Genomic DNA, 19,532 nt, shown 5'->3' on the forward strand with positions numbered 1-19,532 from the left:
CTCCAAACCAATCTGGGGTGGTGCCAGTAGCTTTTTATGCCCCATGTGCAGGTTTATCCAGGAGCTGCTCAGCCACTTACTACATTTATCTGCAGTAGACTCTGCCTACGAGTTGTGACAAAGATGGGGTAGGGTTTTTTCTCTTAGAATTTGTTTTTAATTTTTCCTAACTAACTAGCCTGAACTCTAGGCTCACATGGAGAAGGTAAGAAATCCAACACCCATGAGCTAATCTCTGGTAAGAAAATCCCTTCCTGGCCTCTAAAAAGGCAATTGGCTAGGCCCTGAGTGTACTCAGAGACACAGCCAGACAACTACATGCAGTAAGTACTGCATAGATGGGTGGAGCTCTCTGGGGGACAAATGGTTGCTTGCTCACAAGAAAGGCCTTTTATCCCCAGAGGTCAACCAGCTCCCATGACCCCCACTTCATACTGGCCAATCTTGGCCTTACTGAGAGAGGCATGGCCTCCCTACTCCTCTCCATGAATGCATCCCACACTCTTCATGTTAACGAAGAGGACAGGAAAAGGGGGAGTCACCCTCCTGACTAGCTGGGGGAAGGGAAAAAGTGCACGCATCTCTCCCCACCACCACTCAACCCCAAGTAGCCTCTTCTGATTTGATATGTTTAGTGCACACTGTGGAGATAGAAGGGGTATATTAAGCAAATGATATTTGAACAATCTGGCTTATAACACACTGCCTGTGGCTGCAGAGTTTTAGTCAATATTATATACAACAAGTCGTTCAGCAAATCTACTTTTCATTTGAATGAGTGGCAATCACCCTTTTTATGTACTGTGACCTCCTATTCAGTCACCAATATTGCCATCCCCAAGCATTCAAAGCAAAACAAATCAAAATAAGGCCCCAAAAAGTCATGAGATAGAGTTTAAAAATCATGCAATTAAAAAAAAGGGTACTTTTAATTGCCTTCCAGTTTCTGAGCCTTTAGGTTGTACTCAGATGTCATTTTCAAACTTTTGTCCACCATCATGAGATCTAGAAACTTACTTTATTTTTAAAAAATGGAAGCTGAGATCGCTCCAGGAGCCAGGGCTTTAAGAATACCACCAAATATCATGAGACTCTCAGTAAAATCATGACAGTTGGCATCAGGCTCACAACAGGTTCTCCTCAGATGCAGTTTGTTTCTTTGCATTGGGTTTCAAAGCTCTTTAAGGGAACCACCACGTGATTTGGCACAAATAGGTTTGAAGATGCTTCCAGCATCTGAAGAGAAAATGGTTTTCAGGGTCTGAGCTAATCTGCTGCAGGAGGAAACTACAAAAAGGGAATCAGTGGAGGTTTGCAACCCCACCAACAACTGCTGGCAACACCTCTGAGGACCATATTACAGTAGGTGGCATTAGCTATTCTGTATGAAGAGCCTATGTCTAAAAGTCAGTGTTAAAGATTATAAAATGGAATTATTGGTTCTCTTGCAACAATGTCATTGATCAGAGGTGTTCACTAATTTCTTTGGGCTGAGAACAGTACAATCTCAGTACATGCTCTACCTCACCAGCTACCTACAATTGTAGTTATATTTTGTTTTCTCTTTGCTGCACCTTAATTGTAAGGTATCTGTTTGCCAGTCTCCTGAAGGTCAGGGCTCTGAGGCAATTAAAAGAGGTTACTCATCTGTACAGTATCTGGAGTTCTTTAAGATGGGTCCATTCTTGATTAGAGATTTTCATCAGTAGTGTCCATGGGTGCATGCCTGTGCCCTATAAATCCTTGTGCTCCAATGTGAGGGGATATAGGGAGGGGCAGACATGCTGCCATTTCAGTTCCTTGTCAACCATAAAGCCCAGAAGCAAGACTCTGCAGCAGAGCGGACAGAGGGTGGGTGGTGGAGCACCCACAGGGACAAAATGTCTCAAAGAATTCCAGTTACTGTACAGGTAAGTAACTGCTCCTTCTTCTAGTTACTGTCCCCATGATGCTCCACCTCAGGAGACTTCCAAGCAGAACCTCAATGTGGAGGGGATGCTCATAGGATCGGAATCTGGTCAGTACCAGAGATCCTGGGCAGTGATGAACAGGAATATTGAGTGGTACCGAGACACAGTATGTAGGTACAGTCCGTGTGTTCTTTGTGACCGAGGTCTGAGGAGGATGTTACTGGAGCATGGGTTGAAGATAGCTTCTTAGAGGACACCGTGTTTTTGGAGTTCTCCAGTTCTGATGCAGATGATTATGTCATTTGAGGCAGCTTGCCAAAAGGCTTCTCAATGCAGGGTATGCCAGAAATCTTTTCAATGGGTATCAGCATCTTGGAACTGGGGCTAGCAGAAACCTTGCAGTATCCATATTAGGACACGAGGTCTCCTGGTTCTTTGGCCTCAGAACTGACTTTCCCATTCTGTTGGAATCTCTCTCCAAGGAGTAGGGTGTCCTCCTTTTTGAACACTTCAAGACTTCCAAAGTTGCCCCATGGTCTCTGGTTACTGAATCATAGAATCATAGAATATCAGGGTTGGAAGGGACCTCAAGAGGTCATCTAGTCCAACCCCCTGCTCAAAGCAGGACCAATTCCCAACTAAATCATCCCAGCCAGGGCTTTGTCAAGCCAGGCCTTAAAAACCTCCAAGGAAGAAGACTCCACCACCTCCCTAGGTAACGCATTCCAGTGTTTCACCACCCTCCTAGTGAAATAGTTTTTCCTAATATCCAACCTGGACCTCCCCCACTGCAACTTGAGACCATTGCTCCTTGTTCTGTCATCTGCCACCACTGAGAACAGCCGAGCTCCATCCTCTTTGGAACCCCCCTTCAGGTAGTTGAAGGCTGCTATCAAATCCCCCCTCATTCTTCTCTTCTGGAGACTAAACAATCCCAGTTCCCTCAGCCTCTCCTCATAAGTCATGTGCTCCAGACCTGAGTCTGAGATCACTGGAGAATTCTGAGCAGCTGAGATGGATATACAGTGGGGATAAATCGGACCCCACGGGTCTCAAGTACATTTCCTCAGGAGGAGCTTCAGTCTGTCTTCCCTCATCTTCTGAGATCGCACAGCAGACCTTGCACTTAGATGGGAATTGGGACTCTCCAAGGCAACAAAGGTAGCTGGAATGCCTGTTGCTGAGCAAGAAAGATCTGTGGCAGGTCTGGCAGGGTTTGAAAACCTTGGGTCTTTGGCATAACCTGAGTATGGAGGCTGCAGATAACAGAAGCTGAAGGTGAAGGAGGCCCTGGCCACAAAGAAAGAGATTGAGGGAACCACTGGAAAAGCATAAGCCTGTGCTAAACAAAGAAATAAAGAAGTCAAAGAATAAAGAAATTCAGCCGTGTAGCTAACAGCAGACATAGCAATGCCCAGTCTCTAGCCGCAGGCGGTTGAGAAGGAACTGGAGAAGCTGTGTAGAGCGCAGGAGCAGACCAGCAAACACTGCTAATGAAAATCTCCTATCAAGAGTTCCTGCGTGAATATCATGAGGTGTAGCACCATTAGGGATAATAATTAGAAGAAAATCATTAAAGATCTTATGGGTGAGACGTTCAAATTTCTCATTCTGATGGAGACTGTGGGCAAGATCCTCAGCTCATGAAAATCAGCATAGCTCCATTGGAATCAATTATATTTATGTTTAATACACCCATATTATTTATTCTACCCTTGTTCTCTTGAATCTAGACTATAAATCATTTAGGTTGAAAGTACATGTTTTGCTCCTTGTGTGGGAGAACCTATCAGTCTCTGACTGACCAGGGATATTTTAAGAATAAGTAGAGAATAATATGAAAATTGACAAAAAAAATTAAGCAACACAAAATGTTTGACAACATAATATAGCAATGAATGATACAAGAGGATGTGACTGGACATAAATGTCCAAATAGCCCAAAATTCTGTTAAATCTCATCTTGAAATAATCTGGCTTCACTAACCATGGGATAAAGCATTTCAAACTTATTAACCCTACAATCCCCTTATTTCATATTTTAGGATAAAAGTCAAGCTATCACTTTATCTCCTTTATTTTGTTTCTCTCTTACAATCCTGTTTTCTTCACTCATAGGAAACAGCTTTTCACCTGCTTTTATTCCATTACTTAAGTACTTAAATTTCATTTTTGGTGAAGCCGTGTTAATGAATATTTATGAGTAAGCCCTGTAGTGTTCATTGAATGTGTAAACTTCCCTTCACAGCAGGCTGCAGATTTACATTTTGCTTTTTATTACTAAAATATTAGCCATACAAATAGATGTCACTTAGAAAATAAGAAAATAACAGTTCTTCCTGTAACTTTTAGCACATTTATCTGAGTAAATTCATGCACCATATTAGTCCCTGCCCTGGGAGGAATATCCAGTTTACATTTTTGATATGTGATACACCTCTACCCCGATATAACGCCGTCCTCGGGAGACAAAAACTCTCACCGTGTTATAGGTGAGACCGCGTTATATCGAATTTGCTTTGGCCCTCCCTGTTCCTTGTTCCCTTACTGCCCCCTTCAGAGACCCCCGTCCCTAATCACCCCCAGGAGCTCACCCCCTACCCAAACCCCCTGCTCCCTGTCCCCTATCGACACCCCCTGACCCGTGACAGGCACTCACCAGCAGCGGCGGGAAGTGGAGCAACCCAGCCCCAGCCCACTCCACTCTGCCACCTCCCAGCCGCAGCACTCTGCTTCCCGCCGCCGGTGAGTGCGGGGAGGTTGGGAAAAGGACCCCCCTCCTGCACTCACCTGCAGTGGGAAGTGGAGAGATGCGGCCCCAGCCCGCTCCACTCTGCCAGCTCCCAGCCGCGGTGCTCCGTTTCCCACCGCAGGTGAGTGTGGGGAGGTTGGGGAAAGGACCCCCCTCCTGCACTCACCTGCAGTGGGAAGTGGAGAGATGCAGCCCCAGCCCGCTCCACTCTGCCAGCTCCCAGCCGCGGTGCTCCGCTTCCCACCGCAGGTGAGTGCGGGGAGGTTGGGGAAAGGATGGCCCCTGTACTCACCTGAGGCAGGAAGCAGAGTGCCGCAGCTGGGAGGTGGCAGAGTGGAGCGGGCTGGGGCCGGGCTGCTTCGCTTCTGCTGCTGCCGGTGAGTGCGGGGGAGGGGGGAATCCCTTCCCCCAAACCCCCTCCCCCAAGCGACATGGCTGGGGGTGGGGTGAGGGAAGCGGAACGGGCTGCTCCCGGCCCCCCGCTAATCCCCAGGGCCACTCTGCGACTGCGGGGCCCCCAAAAGTGTCCCCCCACAGCTCCTGCCTCCCAGACCCGGGGGGGGGGGGAAAGGGGGAGCCCCTGACCGCCCCCGGGACCCTCTGCTCCTTATCCAACCCCTTGGCCCCGACCTGGCCCGGCATCCTTAACATGCTGCTCAGAGCAGCGTGTCAGAGCTTTACCGCCTTGTATGCAAACCCATGTTATATCGGGTCACGTTATATCGGGGTAGAGGTGTATTTAATTGTAAGTCTCTCAGTAGCCAGGGTTTGAAACATGTGCAGCCTCTGAACTGGATCCCACAAACACGTACTTGTGTGAGTAGTCTCACTGAAGGCAATGGGTCCATTCAGGTGAATAAAATTACTCACATGCATAAGCATTTGTAGGATCAAGTCCTTTGCCACTACTATAAACAATCTATTAAACAATGACATTAATTTAGGGACTGATTCTATCTTCAAACAAACACTCATTAGGACTGTTAATCATAATGATGGTTACACATGTGCATCAAGGAAAGAATAAGCCGTACAAAGTCAATTCGTAGATTCCTTCCCCAACAAATATCTGGGGAGCCCCAAACTGTTCTCAGTTGACCATTCATTACATTATTCCACTGTAGTCATTAAAAAAAATAAAATTAGATACTATATTCACACTAATCTAAAGATAATTCCAATTACAAATGTGTAGACAAAGCTGACAACTCTTTATTTTCTTTAAGGATTTTAGGCAATACTGTGCAGTAATTTATAGAGGGGAAACAGCTATCCATTAATGCAAAAAAAAAAAAATACCCCAAGCATTTAGCACAAGCTTCTATGTGCCAAATTTTTTAAAGTATGTAGACATTGTTCCTCTCAGCACTGTAGCACCTAACTGACTTAGGAGCCCCAGTTTCATTTTTAAAAGTGACTTAGGCGCCTAAGCCCCACTGACTTTCAATAAGACTTAGGTTCCTAAGGTCCATATCCTCAAAGGTACTCAGGCATCTAACTCCCATACTGATTTCAGAGTTGCAGTGCCTAAATACCTTTACAAATCTGGGCCTTACTTCCTTGTAATCAATTACAATTAAAGATGGGCCTGAACCAGCACTATAGATAACTCGTTAAAAAGAGCTTCTCAAAAAATGGGGATTTTTTCCCCCACATTTTTCTGTGATTCCCACCCCCTCTCCAATTTTTTGCAGAACTGTCATTGCATTGGAAATTTTCTGACCAGCTCTACCCTTGAGCTTTAGGAAAATTCAAATCTGGGTCTGCACTTCTGAGGTTACAAATTTGCTTTCTGCTGAGATGCTTTCCAATCCACTAAATTACACTATTACTCTTTTCTAGATGGATTTATATAATTCTTATGGACAAGGCAAGAGTAAATTTTAACAAGGGCTAATTCTGTACTGAGTTTAATCCTCCCTCTAGTCTGATTTCCATTTATTTGTAAATTGTGCAAATGTGAACATAGTTAATCAGAAAACTGAAAAGTTCAACCCTCCTCCCCCGGTTTGACTTCTTCAAACAACTTGAAGGTGCCAAAGAAGGCTTTATCTTCTGCATCTGGCAAGTTCCTTATGTAATTAGAAAAACTGTCATTATTCATCACTGAAAAGGAACTCATTTATGTAACATTAAGCATGTCTAACTTCTTTAGCTATTTTACCTCAATGAACAGTCATTGTAGAAAATTCAAGTATAATCCACCTATGCCTTCGTGTGTGAGTTCCTCTGTGTCCCTTGTCCCATCTCAGAAGAGAATGTTTTGACACCACCAGTAAACGGCTCAGAGAAAATACTGAAACTAATGATATCAAAAAGTGCATCAAGTACAAACGCATTGATAGTCTGTGTTGATGATAGTTTTATCATCTGTTTCCTTTGAGTAAAAGCAGTTCTCAGGCCCTGTCAACTGCTTTAGGTAGTCCTTTTATATAGGAATGCTGTGGAAGATGTTGCATATATTAAATTATTTTAAAAAGCCCATGTGTGTTAAACCATATCATTAAGCAATCGCTTTGTAAGGAATTGGTTGCATTACTGCCTATTTGTCATACTCTTGGGGTGCAGCACAATAGATGCAGCAGTTAACACACATGATGTGTTAAGTAGAAGGTTCAAAAATAAAGGAAAAAATGCATGGATAGATTCAAAACCAATTGAACATTTCCATTATGGCAGTTTTAAAAGCATTTCTGATTCAGACATTACCACATAATCTGACTTTTAAATTGCAATCAAGGTGCAATTTGGATGGATTCATAGTCTGAAAGAGCTTTGCTTAACTCTTGTTAACTCAGACTTTTTTTGTTCCCTTCCCAGGATCAGCAGGAAAGAACAAAAAAGTTACTCTCCATTTTGAACAAAGCAGTTAGCAAAAATGCTGTTTTGTACTATTCAGAAGAAATTGTGTGACTACTAGCACAAGGCTGCTTGCTAAAGCCAACATTTGGAGATTGCTAGCCAAGTAATTTCCCTAAAAACTGTTCTTCAAAAAGCACCCTCAAGTTTGTTATACATATTTTATTGAGCAGCTGTATATTTTAATTGTGACAGCAATAACTATAAAACTATAAACCTAAAACACAGACTGCTTCCCTATCCCTAGCTCCTATATGGTGCTGGGAACTTCTATGTTGATTTACTCTCCTCAACCAAGAGATCACACTGTGCTAGGTCCATGTGCCACCCTGAATCCTACTTTGTCCTTTCAGAGACACCAGATGTCTGCGCTTGGCATACCTGTCACAAGCTTCATACCTCTGGGGAAATGTGTCAGTGGGTGAGAGAGCTAATAAATCACAGAACCTTCCACCTGTAGCTCACCAGCTTAAATCCAGAGTAGCTCAGTAGGAATTAAAAGTTGTGCCTATCTAATGGACGTTTGGAGGCTCCTATATAAGATAACTGTGGTAGATCTTCACACCACAACACACCACATACTTGTCACATGATTTACCCTCAAACTCAGAGAGGCCTAGAACTGTTTGGGCCATGCAGACTGAATTATCCTTGACACTCCTGCAGTACACACTGCCTGCACATCAAGGCTGAGGCATGACAGCAGGTTAAAGTGTATTAGAAGCTTGCCTTGCCAATAAACAAGGACTTCATTCAGCAGGGTTTTCGGGCCAATGCCCTTAATCTACCCAATGATTTTAAACCAAAGTTCATGGTTATATGCAAATTATATGTAAATTAACTAAATAATTGGCATAAACATCCCACATGGCACGGAAGTTGTCAGGTGTGTCATTTATTATGGGTTCCTTAGAACCAGAATCAGATTGAATATATAACTGTCCTGTTATGACTAAATAACACTGTGTCTATCTTAGAATATGAGTGGGATAGACAATTGTAAATGGGTAAACAAACAGTTAATATGCTTTGAAAATTTAAAGCAATACATAAAAAACCCACCTTCTCACCCTTTTACGTGGACCACCTATGCGTGCTTGTCTATATTATTAACGTAACCATAGTTATGTATCACCCCATTTTCTTCCTGCTATTTTTTATACTCTTGCATCTAATCTAAAGTGAGGCCCTGATATATTTTAAAACACTTACTAACGTGATTAACTTTAAGCACGTGAGTAGTTTCATGGAAGTCAACAGAATACTCACATGAATAAAATTAAGCACGTGAATAAGTGTGTGCAGGATTGAGATCTTAGATTGTAAACTTTTAAAAGCAGAGATCTAGTTTTCCTATTTTCACTATAATGTGCCCAGCATACTAATGCATGCTGTAAGCAATAATAAGTACTAAGAATTATTATAAAACCACGTTGCTCCTGACATGGGCCCTGACTCAGCAAGGTGCTTAAGCATGTGTCTAGCTTTTGAGTTCAATGAGATTGCTCCTGTGCTGAAATTACAGCACGTGCTTAAACAGCTTGCTGAATCAAGGCCATGATGCAGCATACCAGGTCCACAGGGACAAAGCTATATAAAAATCAGTCAGAGGTTTAGCTGGATTCTAAGGTAGATTCTCTAGACATTATAATTAGAAAGAGATATAATTAAATCCCCCAATGATAAAAAAGCACCCCCAGAGATTAATATAATTTTACCACATTGTCATCAGGCAGATGATGTTATTGTTATGTTAGTGTTTCTTTTAAACTTATGCTAGAACAAAGTGTGCAATGCTAAAAGATTTTCAATGGACCATTATATCAAAGGGTCTTCATAGGAATTCTGGAGACAAATACATAAGGAGGACTTGAACATATAGTACCTTCCCTGTCCTGTTTCTCATCTTTGAAATTCAGACAACTGATTCATGTGCTTTGAACAAAGCCTTTTTTTTTTTTTTAACAAATCTACTCCACCTGGAGATATATAGCTGACACCATTTCAACAACCTACTTGGGACAGATGTGCAAAATATTCAACTCCATATTACAACCTAAATTGCACTTTGTCTTGTATCAAATTTGTAATGTTTTTAGTTTGTGAATCTTCTGCAAACATGGCCAGTTTCATGTCCGCTGTTCACCTCCACTGAAAATACATCAAAGTTCGGTGGGGGTTTTCCCCTTCATCTGTTTGTCAGAAAAAAAAATTGATTCATGTATGTTTATTAGATATGTAAATAAGTTTTTTTATACCATCTCTCCCTCCCTCTTTCTAAACCACAAAAGGAACACTTCAATGATGACCACCTTTGAACTTCTGCTTCAAATTTCACATGCACAGGCTTTCATGCAAAAGTGGCTTTTTGTGAAAAATGGTCATGCCCCCAAAAATTTGTGCAAAAGCTAAATTTCAAAAATGAAAAATTGTCTGAAATTAGATAAAGATTTTTTCCCCATAAAATGCCATCAAAAAGTACCCTTTTCAAACAGATCTACTTTTTTGAAATTAACATTTGGTAGGGAAATCATGTAGGTCTTGCAATGAACATATATACAATATTGCAGAACCACAAGCTTGCTCCTATGGCTAAGAAGCTGAAATATTGAGCAGGTTGGTTCAGTACTCCAGATTCATAAGTTTCCCCTATATGACCCATAAAAACTTCCTGTATCTTCATTAGTTTAAAAAAAATTCATTCAGAGAGAAAAAAAATTTAAAAAGAGTTTCATGGAAAAGGGTATCACCATTAAAAACACTAACAGTCATTAGAGGAAACTTTTGGACAAACAGATACAGGGCACATTGTGTCTTGAATCCACATACGTGGATATACCTAGGCAATGATTATTATTTAACACTTGTTTATGGTGCCATACTTGTGAATGCCAATGGTTCAAAAGTGAGGGAATTAAGGCAAATCATTTTGGGTTTGAGAAGGGGTACAGCAGATTGATAATGAAGCCAAAAGTCAAACAATTTATTGTAAATGAAAAATATGGGGGCCAGATGGGACATTTACTCATGTCAACAGGATTAGAATTCAGAATGATCTTGATAAACTGGAGAATTGGTCTGAAATCAACAAGATTAAATTGAATAAAGACAAGTGAAAAGTACTACACTTCATAAAATCAAATACATAACTACAACACAGGGAATAAATGGCTAGGCAGTAATACTGCTGAAAAGGATCTAGATATTATAGTGGCTCAAACTGAATACGAGTCAATAATGTGAAGCAGTTGCGAAAAAAGCAAATATCATTCTGCATGCATTAGAGGAGTGTTCTATGTAAAACACAAAATTGTTCCACTCTACTCATCACTGGTGAGGCCAACTGGCATACTGGGCACCATGCTTTAAGAAAGATGTGGAAAAATTGGAGAGAATCTAGAAGAAAGCAACAAAAATGGGTATGTTTAGTCTTGAGAAAAGAAGACTGAGGGGGAAACTTTGCCATTTTCAAATATGTTAAGGGCTGTTAAATAGAGGACAGTGGTCAACTGTTCTCCATGACCACTGAAGTTAGGATAAGTAATCGGCTTAATCTGCAGCATGGAAGATTTAGGTTAGATATTATGAAAAACGTTGTAACTATAAGGATAGTTAAGCATGAAATAGGCTTTTAAGGAAGGTTGTGGAATCCCCATCATTGGAGGTTTTTAAGAACAGGTTAGACAAGTATTTGTCAGAGATGGTTTAGGTATACTTGGTCCTGCCTTAGTATGAGGGATGGACTAGCTGACCTCTCAAGAATCCTTCCAGCCCCTACTTTTCTATGATTTTATGCTGAGTAGCTCATTACTCCACACGTAATCCCACTGTAGTCAATAGGGCTATGTAATACAATAAGGTGATAGTCAATGTAAGCATGGTAGAATCCAGCACATGACAAGTGAAGCTGAATATTTGCATCAAGCAATGGTTTTTGGTATTGTAGGAAAACAACTTTATATAAATTTGGAAGTATAAGGGAAAATGCAGCGAAGGCTAATAATATCATTTTCATTGCTTAATCAGGATCATTGTAACACATGTTAAACCTAATCCAAGAGAGAGAAAAGTTAATTTTAAACACTTGCTGTCAGCAAGTCTGTAATAAGCATCTTGTTGAGATAACGCAAAAATCCTTCTTCAGAACACCACCCTCTAGACACTTGATTTAATGGATTATGCTATTAAGCCCAGTTACTAAACATCTATCTTCCAGCCTACAATTTCTCTCTCACAATATGCATACACTATTTGTGTTGTACAAAGGCGTATTCCCTCTTGTGACAGCTCCCCCTTAAATACCTTGAAGTCCTCTTCTTGTGAAATTCACTATACCTCTTAGATGAAAATGTGTCCGAGGAGCTGTATACAATGCGAACAACTCTGCTGGTGTTCCTCGTTCCTTGTTAAAAACTGGAGCAGAATTGTGTTTCCCCTTTAGGCAATGCCTTAAAAAACTTTAGGCCATACGTTCCTGAATTATTTATCATACATTACTATGCAAACAAGGATTAAATAATTCTCTTTGAGCTTCTTATGGTAAACACAGCAGCTAGAGGCATATTTCCTGGGTGATATCTACATTTTCCCCATCCTTCCTGGCAAACAAGTTGTGTTTTGCTGGAGATGCAGGGCCTGATTTTCCCTTCACCCATAATTGTCTGAATAAGAAGTAACTCCACAGAAGTTGATGGAGCAACATCAGTGTAAAACTGGGGTCAGTGACTGGCGAATCAGGCTTCCTATTTGTATTTCAAATGCATTTGATTAACGAGAATTGGCCAAAAATAGTACAGACTTATTTTATCTCCCACGCCCCAAATCATCTGGTATTGCTTTTTAAATAGCTAGTTGGTTTGTCAAGACTGAAAATTAAATAAAAATTCTAACAATTTCATCACGATTCTGCCTTCATCTTTTAAAAAAAGCAAACTATGCAATCAAATGTAGCCAAAACGGGGGGAGGGAGGGAGGGAAATCTTACAAGTTTTCATAAAGATAGGAATCCCTTATGGATGTATATTTTTAACCAATGTTCTTTATCTATATAATTAAACTGATGTTGTGCAGGCATTATCTCAATTTTAAAAAGAAATCCAACTGCAGAAAATGTGGATTTGCATTGTAATTAAACAAAAGAAGAAGAAAAAAGTAGTATCTGAATAGGTTGCTGAGCATGAAACAATACCTGGACACAGAAGAGCTAAAAACATTCACTGATGATGAACAATACTTAGTTTAGTCTACCTTTATCACTTTACCCTACTAGTAAAGCTGACTGTAAAATTGGAATCACAAATTGCTGAAGTGAACTCCCTGAAAGGACAGAAATTGCTCTTTTGGATTCCTCAAGCTTAAACATATTTGGACATTCTCAATTTTTACAGCTTCTTAGCATGACAAAGCAAAATTGGCCTCCATGATGGCTGACTACTATGCAAGAGCAGCTTAGTAGAAGGACGTAAATACGTTTTCTATGGAAAATACTGAACATGGATAATCTTTGTAATCGTGATCTATTGTATACTGTATACTGACTGAGAGGTCTGGATAATAAGGTAATATATATTAACTTGGCCTATTTAGGGACTGATAATTGATCTCTATGGGAGCTTTGTCAACTGTCACAGGATCAAGTCTTAAATAATATGAGAAGCTAACATTGAGGGGTCGGGTGCCATATAAAGATGGATGATGTAGATGGACATTTTGAGGTATTAGTTCCAAGCTTTTCAAAACATATGTAAATTGCAACAGCCTCAACATGATTCAAACATTGTTGTTAAAAGAGGTATTCCAAAATTCCAGAGGGGAAAGATGAATACCTGGGACAGTACTCAAAGAAAAAATAGAACAATCTCTTGGTTTACTATGTCTAAAAACCCAAACCTTTTACCAGAAACAGCTATTTCTGTGGGAGTTTCTCTCAGGTAAGGGCTGCAAGATTTTACCATTTAAGTAGCAACAGGGGGAGAAACAATCAAAGATTTTTAAAATCCAAGTCCAGACTCCAGACTCTACCCTTTGATATCTATGTTCAATTCCATTGAAGTCAGTGACTAAATTCAGCCCTGGAGTAACCAGATGCAATTCCATTAACTTCCTAGAGCTATGACCACTTAGAGTTTGGGCCTGGGTACCAGAGTATACATAAATGAAAGATTAACTTTACTTTTTTTTTTGTTTTTTTTGCTGTAACATTAAAAGAACTTTAGAAGCAACATTTGTTTTCTCTCTCTCGGAAAGTGAGAATTTCTAAAAATCTTTGTTTTTTCCCATTGATCTCTAAGCTAAGCACCTCTCAGGGACGAGCTAGAAATCAAAATACAAACATACAATGAAACAATGTTCATGCAAATTATTTTCTTTAGCCATATTTTAATTACTAGACAGAAGCACAGTCCTTAAGGCTTGCTTATTCCCTGTGCTTTCCACACTTCATACCTTTTTATTACACCTGTCAGCCTTGACTAAGAAGCTGCTTAAGAAGATGAACACTGTTGTTGACCCTTTTCTCTTAACCTCATCCCCTTCCCCCACAAAAAACAAACACACAAACAAAAAAAGAAAGTAGTACATTTTTAGGTGCTGGGCCAATGATGACAAAAATGTGGTTTGGTACCAAGTATGTAGAATCAGTGACCTCATCAATGTAGTTGACATTCCTACTGAGTAAACAGTGAAACACATTTTTAAAGTGTGAATAACTAAGAGGGCTTTGTAGGAAAAAAATAGAGGGGTTCCTTTTACTAGAATAGAAATAAATGCTGACAAGACAAAGAGATGCTTTCATGGCTTCTGATACACTATTATTATGCCTTTTCAACAAGTATCAATGCTCAGCCTTCCCTTTCACTGGTAAACAGTGGAACCTTTGCTGAACTGATAGTCAGAACCAGTCAACAGAAACTGCCTCGGGTCACATGATCTCCAAGCACTGTTGTTGCCATAGCAACTGCACTATGATAAATTAGCCTGTCTCTGCTAAGCATTCTGTTTGCCTAGATGTCTTAGAAGGTGCACTTTTTTTTTTAATTTAAGCTCTATTTTCCAATTGCAAACTAATACCTGATTGAACTCCTTTGGTGGGCTTTCTGACATTCAGCGTCTTGCAGCACAAAGTCATCAGCAGATTATTCCTGACTTTTGGGATGGGATAAATACTCTCAGCTATTTAATTAAGAATTGCCAACATGTCTGGAGGGCTGTTCTATATTTTAACGGATTTTGTGCATTCTGATGAGGCTTGGTTCCTTGTTTTAGAAGCTATTCCAGCAGAGGTTAATATGGGTTTATTTCAGGTCTACTTACTTTCATATTGGTTGATAATTGAGATAAACTGCTAGACTTAACAAACCTAGACGAAAAAAAAGCTGGCTATAAAAGCAGTGGAGCTTGTAATGGCCTAAACATTTATTTATTGTAAATTAATACATTTTATTATACTTTTTAAAGATAACGGTCATACTATTGCTACAATTTGCTTGACTTCCATCTTTTGTTTTCAGAGATGTAACCCAAATTGTGGAAATTTAGGAATTCCTTATTTTCCGATGCTATGATGAGGTAATAAGATGCAATGGGGCATGTGGCTATTATTATGCACTAAACCATAGACACAATGGATTCTCCCTTTGTGATTTTAATTGCAATATATTAAGTTACTACATAGGGCTATGACTTCCGACATAAAAGAAACCCCTGTTGAATGTATTCCATCCATAATGTAATTTGTATTGTACATGACAATGCTCATTAGGGACCTGATCCTGCAATGTGCTGAATGCCCTCAACTCCCACTGACTTCACTGAGATTCTAGGGCATTCAGCACTTTCCATAACCAGGGCCGGTAAGCCAAGCATCAAGGGATCCACCTGGAGATTGCTAAGGATTTAATGAAGCTGTAAGTAAAGGTGTAGGAAAGCAAGCAATATTTTTATAGCCATGAATGCGCACAATAAACATAAGTTCTATCTAGCTTCCCATCTGTTAAAACTATAGGAAGACAGTAACCAGATTCAGTAACCTAATCCAGACACCCAAAGTAGGGTTTGTTTGCAGAAATCCACGTAAACCACAAAAAAAATCCACAATGTTAATATCCAGCAAACTTTGGACGGAATCCAGTCCTCGATCCTGGTGGTGATTAGCAGAGAGACTGAAGTTTTATTATACTTATCTATTTGCCAATACACAAATGCTATAAGTCACCCTCATTGGGACGTCCTGTAGTATGTAACAGAAAATTATATCCCAGCTATACGATGGTAAATTCTCTATAAATTCTTTAATTTTTAAAGTAAATTCTATAGAACCCTACTAAATACAGGGTATGGAGCTATTGTGTAAGGGCGTGCTGAATTTTGAGCAAAAAAAAAAAAAATCCTAAAGGATCTCTCTCATCCTTTCTATAGCTCAGACCTCCCATGGGTGCTAACAGGAACTAGACATGCATCAAAGAGGGAATAGAGCTAAATGTTGAGCGTCTCTTTTGATTAGAATATGTTAATAAAATGTAACTTGACATTTATGCAATGGTGGCTAAGAACAGTATTCTATCTATTGAGACATTTCTAGGAACAGATCCTGCCAGGCATCCTTACTTAAGTAATCCTTTCTGATGTGAGCAGTCTCATTGCAGTAAACAGGACTACTTGTGGGTCAAATTCACTCCTGTGCTGCAGGCCACCAAAAGGCCTGTGCATCATTTATATCCTATTTTGAAGGCTTAAGCAGAGCTTTAGGGCACAGGCAAAAGGGTGACTTTCACTGTGTGTTTGTAAGAATTACAGAACAGGGTTCATAAACTGCCCATCACCATGGTCTTGAGGTGCCATGAGCATTCAAGGATATAGTACAAGAGACTGTAAAGTAAAGTAAAGAAATAATCGTATAGTATTTAGGAGTTATGTTCCAAATATAACAAATATTAAATGTGCAATGTTTAATAGAAGACTGGCTAATATAAATAAGTTAGTTGTTACAATACATTCTGATTTAAATTATATGTAGAAGTATTTTTACATTATGTTAATCAGGCACAAAGTGTGTGTTTGAATGCAATGAGATTCTTATTGATTCTGTAATCAATACATATTTTGATTTTGAGACTGATTATCCACCACAACCCCCAAATCTTTTTCAGGAGTCACTGCTTCCTGGGATAAAGTTGCCCATCTTGGCAACTTTATTCCTAAGTGTATATATTTACAGTTAGTCAACTTAAAACACCTATTATTTGCTTGCAGACAGCTTACAAAGCTATCCAGATTGCTCTGATTCAGTGACGTATCCTCTTCATTTGTTGCCACTCCCTCATTTATTGTGTCATTTGCAAACTTTATTAGTGATGATTTTATGTTTTCTTTCAGATCTTTAATAAAAATATTAAATAGCATAGGGCTAAGAACAGATCCCTGTGGGACCATTAGAAACACACGCTGTTTACAATTACATAGTTAATTATATAATTTTAGTTTTTTTAATCAAAATATCTTGCGAAAGCAGTCAAATTAGGGTGGCTGGGTGCCCAGTTTTCAAACAGAAAGTCTGGTTGAAAAGGGGACCTGACAGTGTCCAGAAAGTCTGGTTACTGTGAGTGGGGGAGGTGGGGATATGCTGGGTCATCACCACGTCAGCCCCTACTCAGCCAGGACCACCTCTTACCTTCATCGGGTGGTTGCAGATCCCAGCCCCAGCTCCTGACCCAGGTGGGGGGCAGGAGGGGGAAAGTAGTGAGTGACGGAGGGCAGAGGAGTGGACGGGGGTGGGGCCTCAAGGGAAGAGGCGGGGCAGCGGAGGTTCCGGCACTCCTGCTGGAGTGTCCGGTTTTTAAATATTACCAAGTTGGCAACCCTAAGTCAAATGCCTTACAGAAGTCTAATATTACATCAACACTATTACCTTTATCAACCAAACTTGTACAGACACTCCCGACTTACGCAAGCGTTCCGTTCCGGAACGCCTTGCGTAACTCTTTGCGTAAGTCAGAAACGTATACCAACCATTACACACACACACACAAAAAAAAACCCATCTATTTCTAGCTTATGGAACTTTTTCTGTAAGTGGGGATTTTTCTGCAAGTTGGGTTTGCGTAACCCGGAGGAGGGGGGCATCTGTAATAATAAAAAATATCAAGTTATTTGGCAGGATCTATTTTCTATAACCTCCCATTGATTGGCATTAGTTACATTACTTTACTTTAATTGTTTATTAACCCTTCTATTATGTTGCCCAGGGTCGATGTCAGATTGCCATCCCTATAATTACAGGGTCATCCCATTTATCCTTTTTAAATATTGGCACAACATTCGTTTTCTTCCAGTCTTCTGGAACTTCCCCAGTGCTCCAAGATTTTTTGAAAATCAACTTTAATGGTCCAGCAAGTTCCTCAGCCAGCTGTTTTAAAACTCTTGGATACGAGTTATCAGGACCTACTGATTTAAAATAGTCTAACTTTAGTAGCTGTTGATACACTACTGAAATGAAAAGAGTGCTATAACATATGACTGCATCGTCTGTCTCACCAAAATTGAAGTCACTGCCAAGTTTCATTTCCAGAATGAAATGATCAAACTAACTTGTTTTGAATACAAAGTTCTCAGAAATCCTCCCATAGGCGCTTGAGCTTTGTACATCACAAGAGGACTCCTGTATGGTTGTATTTCTTTGCAGAGAACTCTGCACAAAAAGATTATCATGAGAATATCTTGTACCTTGAGCATGCATGCACGGGTTTTTTTTTTTAACCAGCTATGACAGTGAAAGGAAGAGTTCAAATCAAATGGGTTAAAAAAAATCCCATCCCTTACTTAGATCAAATATGCAACATTAAAATGTACATATATGTCAGGAAACAGGAATAAATAGCTTTAACCAGTCACAGAAACAAGAATCTTAAACAGCAGAGGACTATAATTCTAGACTCTGAGTACAAATTGTATTCACCCTCAACCATACTATTTACACAAATATGTATGCATGTATGTGTATACACACACAGATACACACTCAGGGGCAGGGGTTCTTTCCTGCTTAATTGCCCGTAAAGTATCACACACATCTATGACACTATATAAATAATACATACCCACAGTAGGCTGTACAAAAGCTAGAAGCGCACATGCTGGCTGACAAGGGAAGGATTGGGTTGATGCTTCTGTGGGTGAACTAGTCTCTTGGAACTGGAGTAGCCTCCTTTACTGTGAAGGACAGGATGCTTGTGGAACCTACACACGCCAGCAGCTGCAAAGGCTGTTTTGGGCTAGATAGAATCCCACGAGAGCAAGACATTAGAAAAAGTACTCCACACATTTTTTTTTTTGCCAGAAAATCTGTTGCTTTTGCACAATCACCACTCAATAATCAGGTTTAAACGTCATATAACTGACAAGCTGTTGAGTAAAAATTCCAGCCAGGCAATTCAGCGGTATCTAACTTTACTTAAAAAAAAAAAACCCACACAACATAGAGTGATTCTGGAGAAAAACTAGTGTCTACATCACTCAACTTTATTTTCAAATGAAGGTTTTGTCTACACTGGTGCTTGTAGCCACTGGTGTAGACACACTGATGTAGCTCCACCCGTGAAAATCTCAAGTCTAGACATGGTGTAAACTGGCACTGGAACTGTGCATCTATCCCATTTTGTAACATGGTTTGAAGGTTCTACACTAGGGAGTGCAGAATAAAAGGCACTAAGAAAGATCTCTTAGGAGACCTTTGTGTTTTGAATTGGGTGTTCCAAATTGCAGAAATAATTATAAATTACTACAGAATTACAACTGTATAATCAAGGCTTGTTTTACTGCAACTCCTGAAGAATAAGGTACTACTTGGTGCAAGTATGGGTGGCAGAATCAGACTCTTGGAGACATAGGCTGGTTTCATTTAAACTTCATCTAATCGACAAGCTTAATTTTAATGGACATTTAAATGGCTCAATTTTAAAGGATTTGGATACCCAATTTCCATTAAGTGGCTTGATAGTGCTGAATTCTTTCAGGCC

At 40.0% G+C, this 19,532-nt stretch overlaps 1 protein-coding gene across 12 annotated transcripts in view; it reads right to left on the reverse strand.

Annotated features, from left to right (window-relative positions):
* Positions 1–19,532, reverse strand: part of NLGN1 (neuroligin 1) — a 596,375-nt gene that overhangs the window by 216,024 nt on the left and 360,819 nt on the right. The window lies entirely within an intron of this gene.

Source organism: Chrysemys picta, chromosome 9 (genome assembly GCF_011386835.1).
Source record: "Chrysemys picta bellii isolate R12L10 chromosome 9, ASM1138683v2, whole genome shotgun sequence".
NCBI lineage: Eukaryota > Metazoa > Chordata > Testudines > Emydidae > Chrysemys > Chrysemys picta.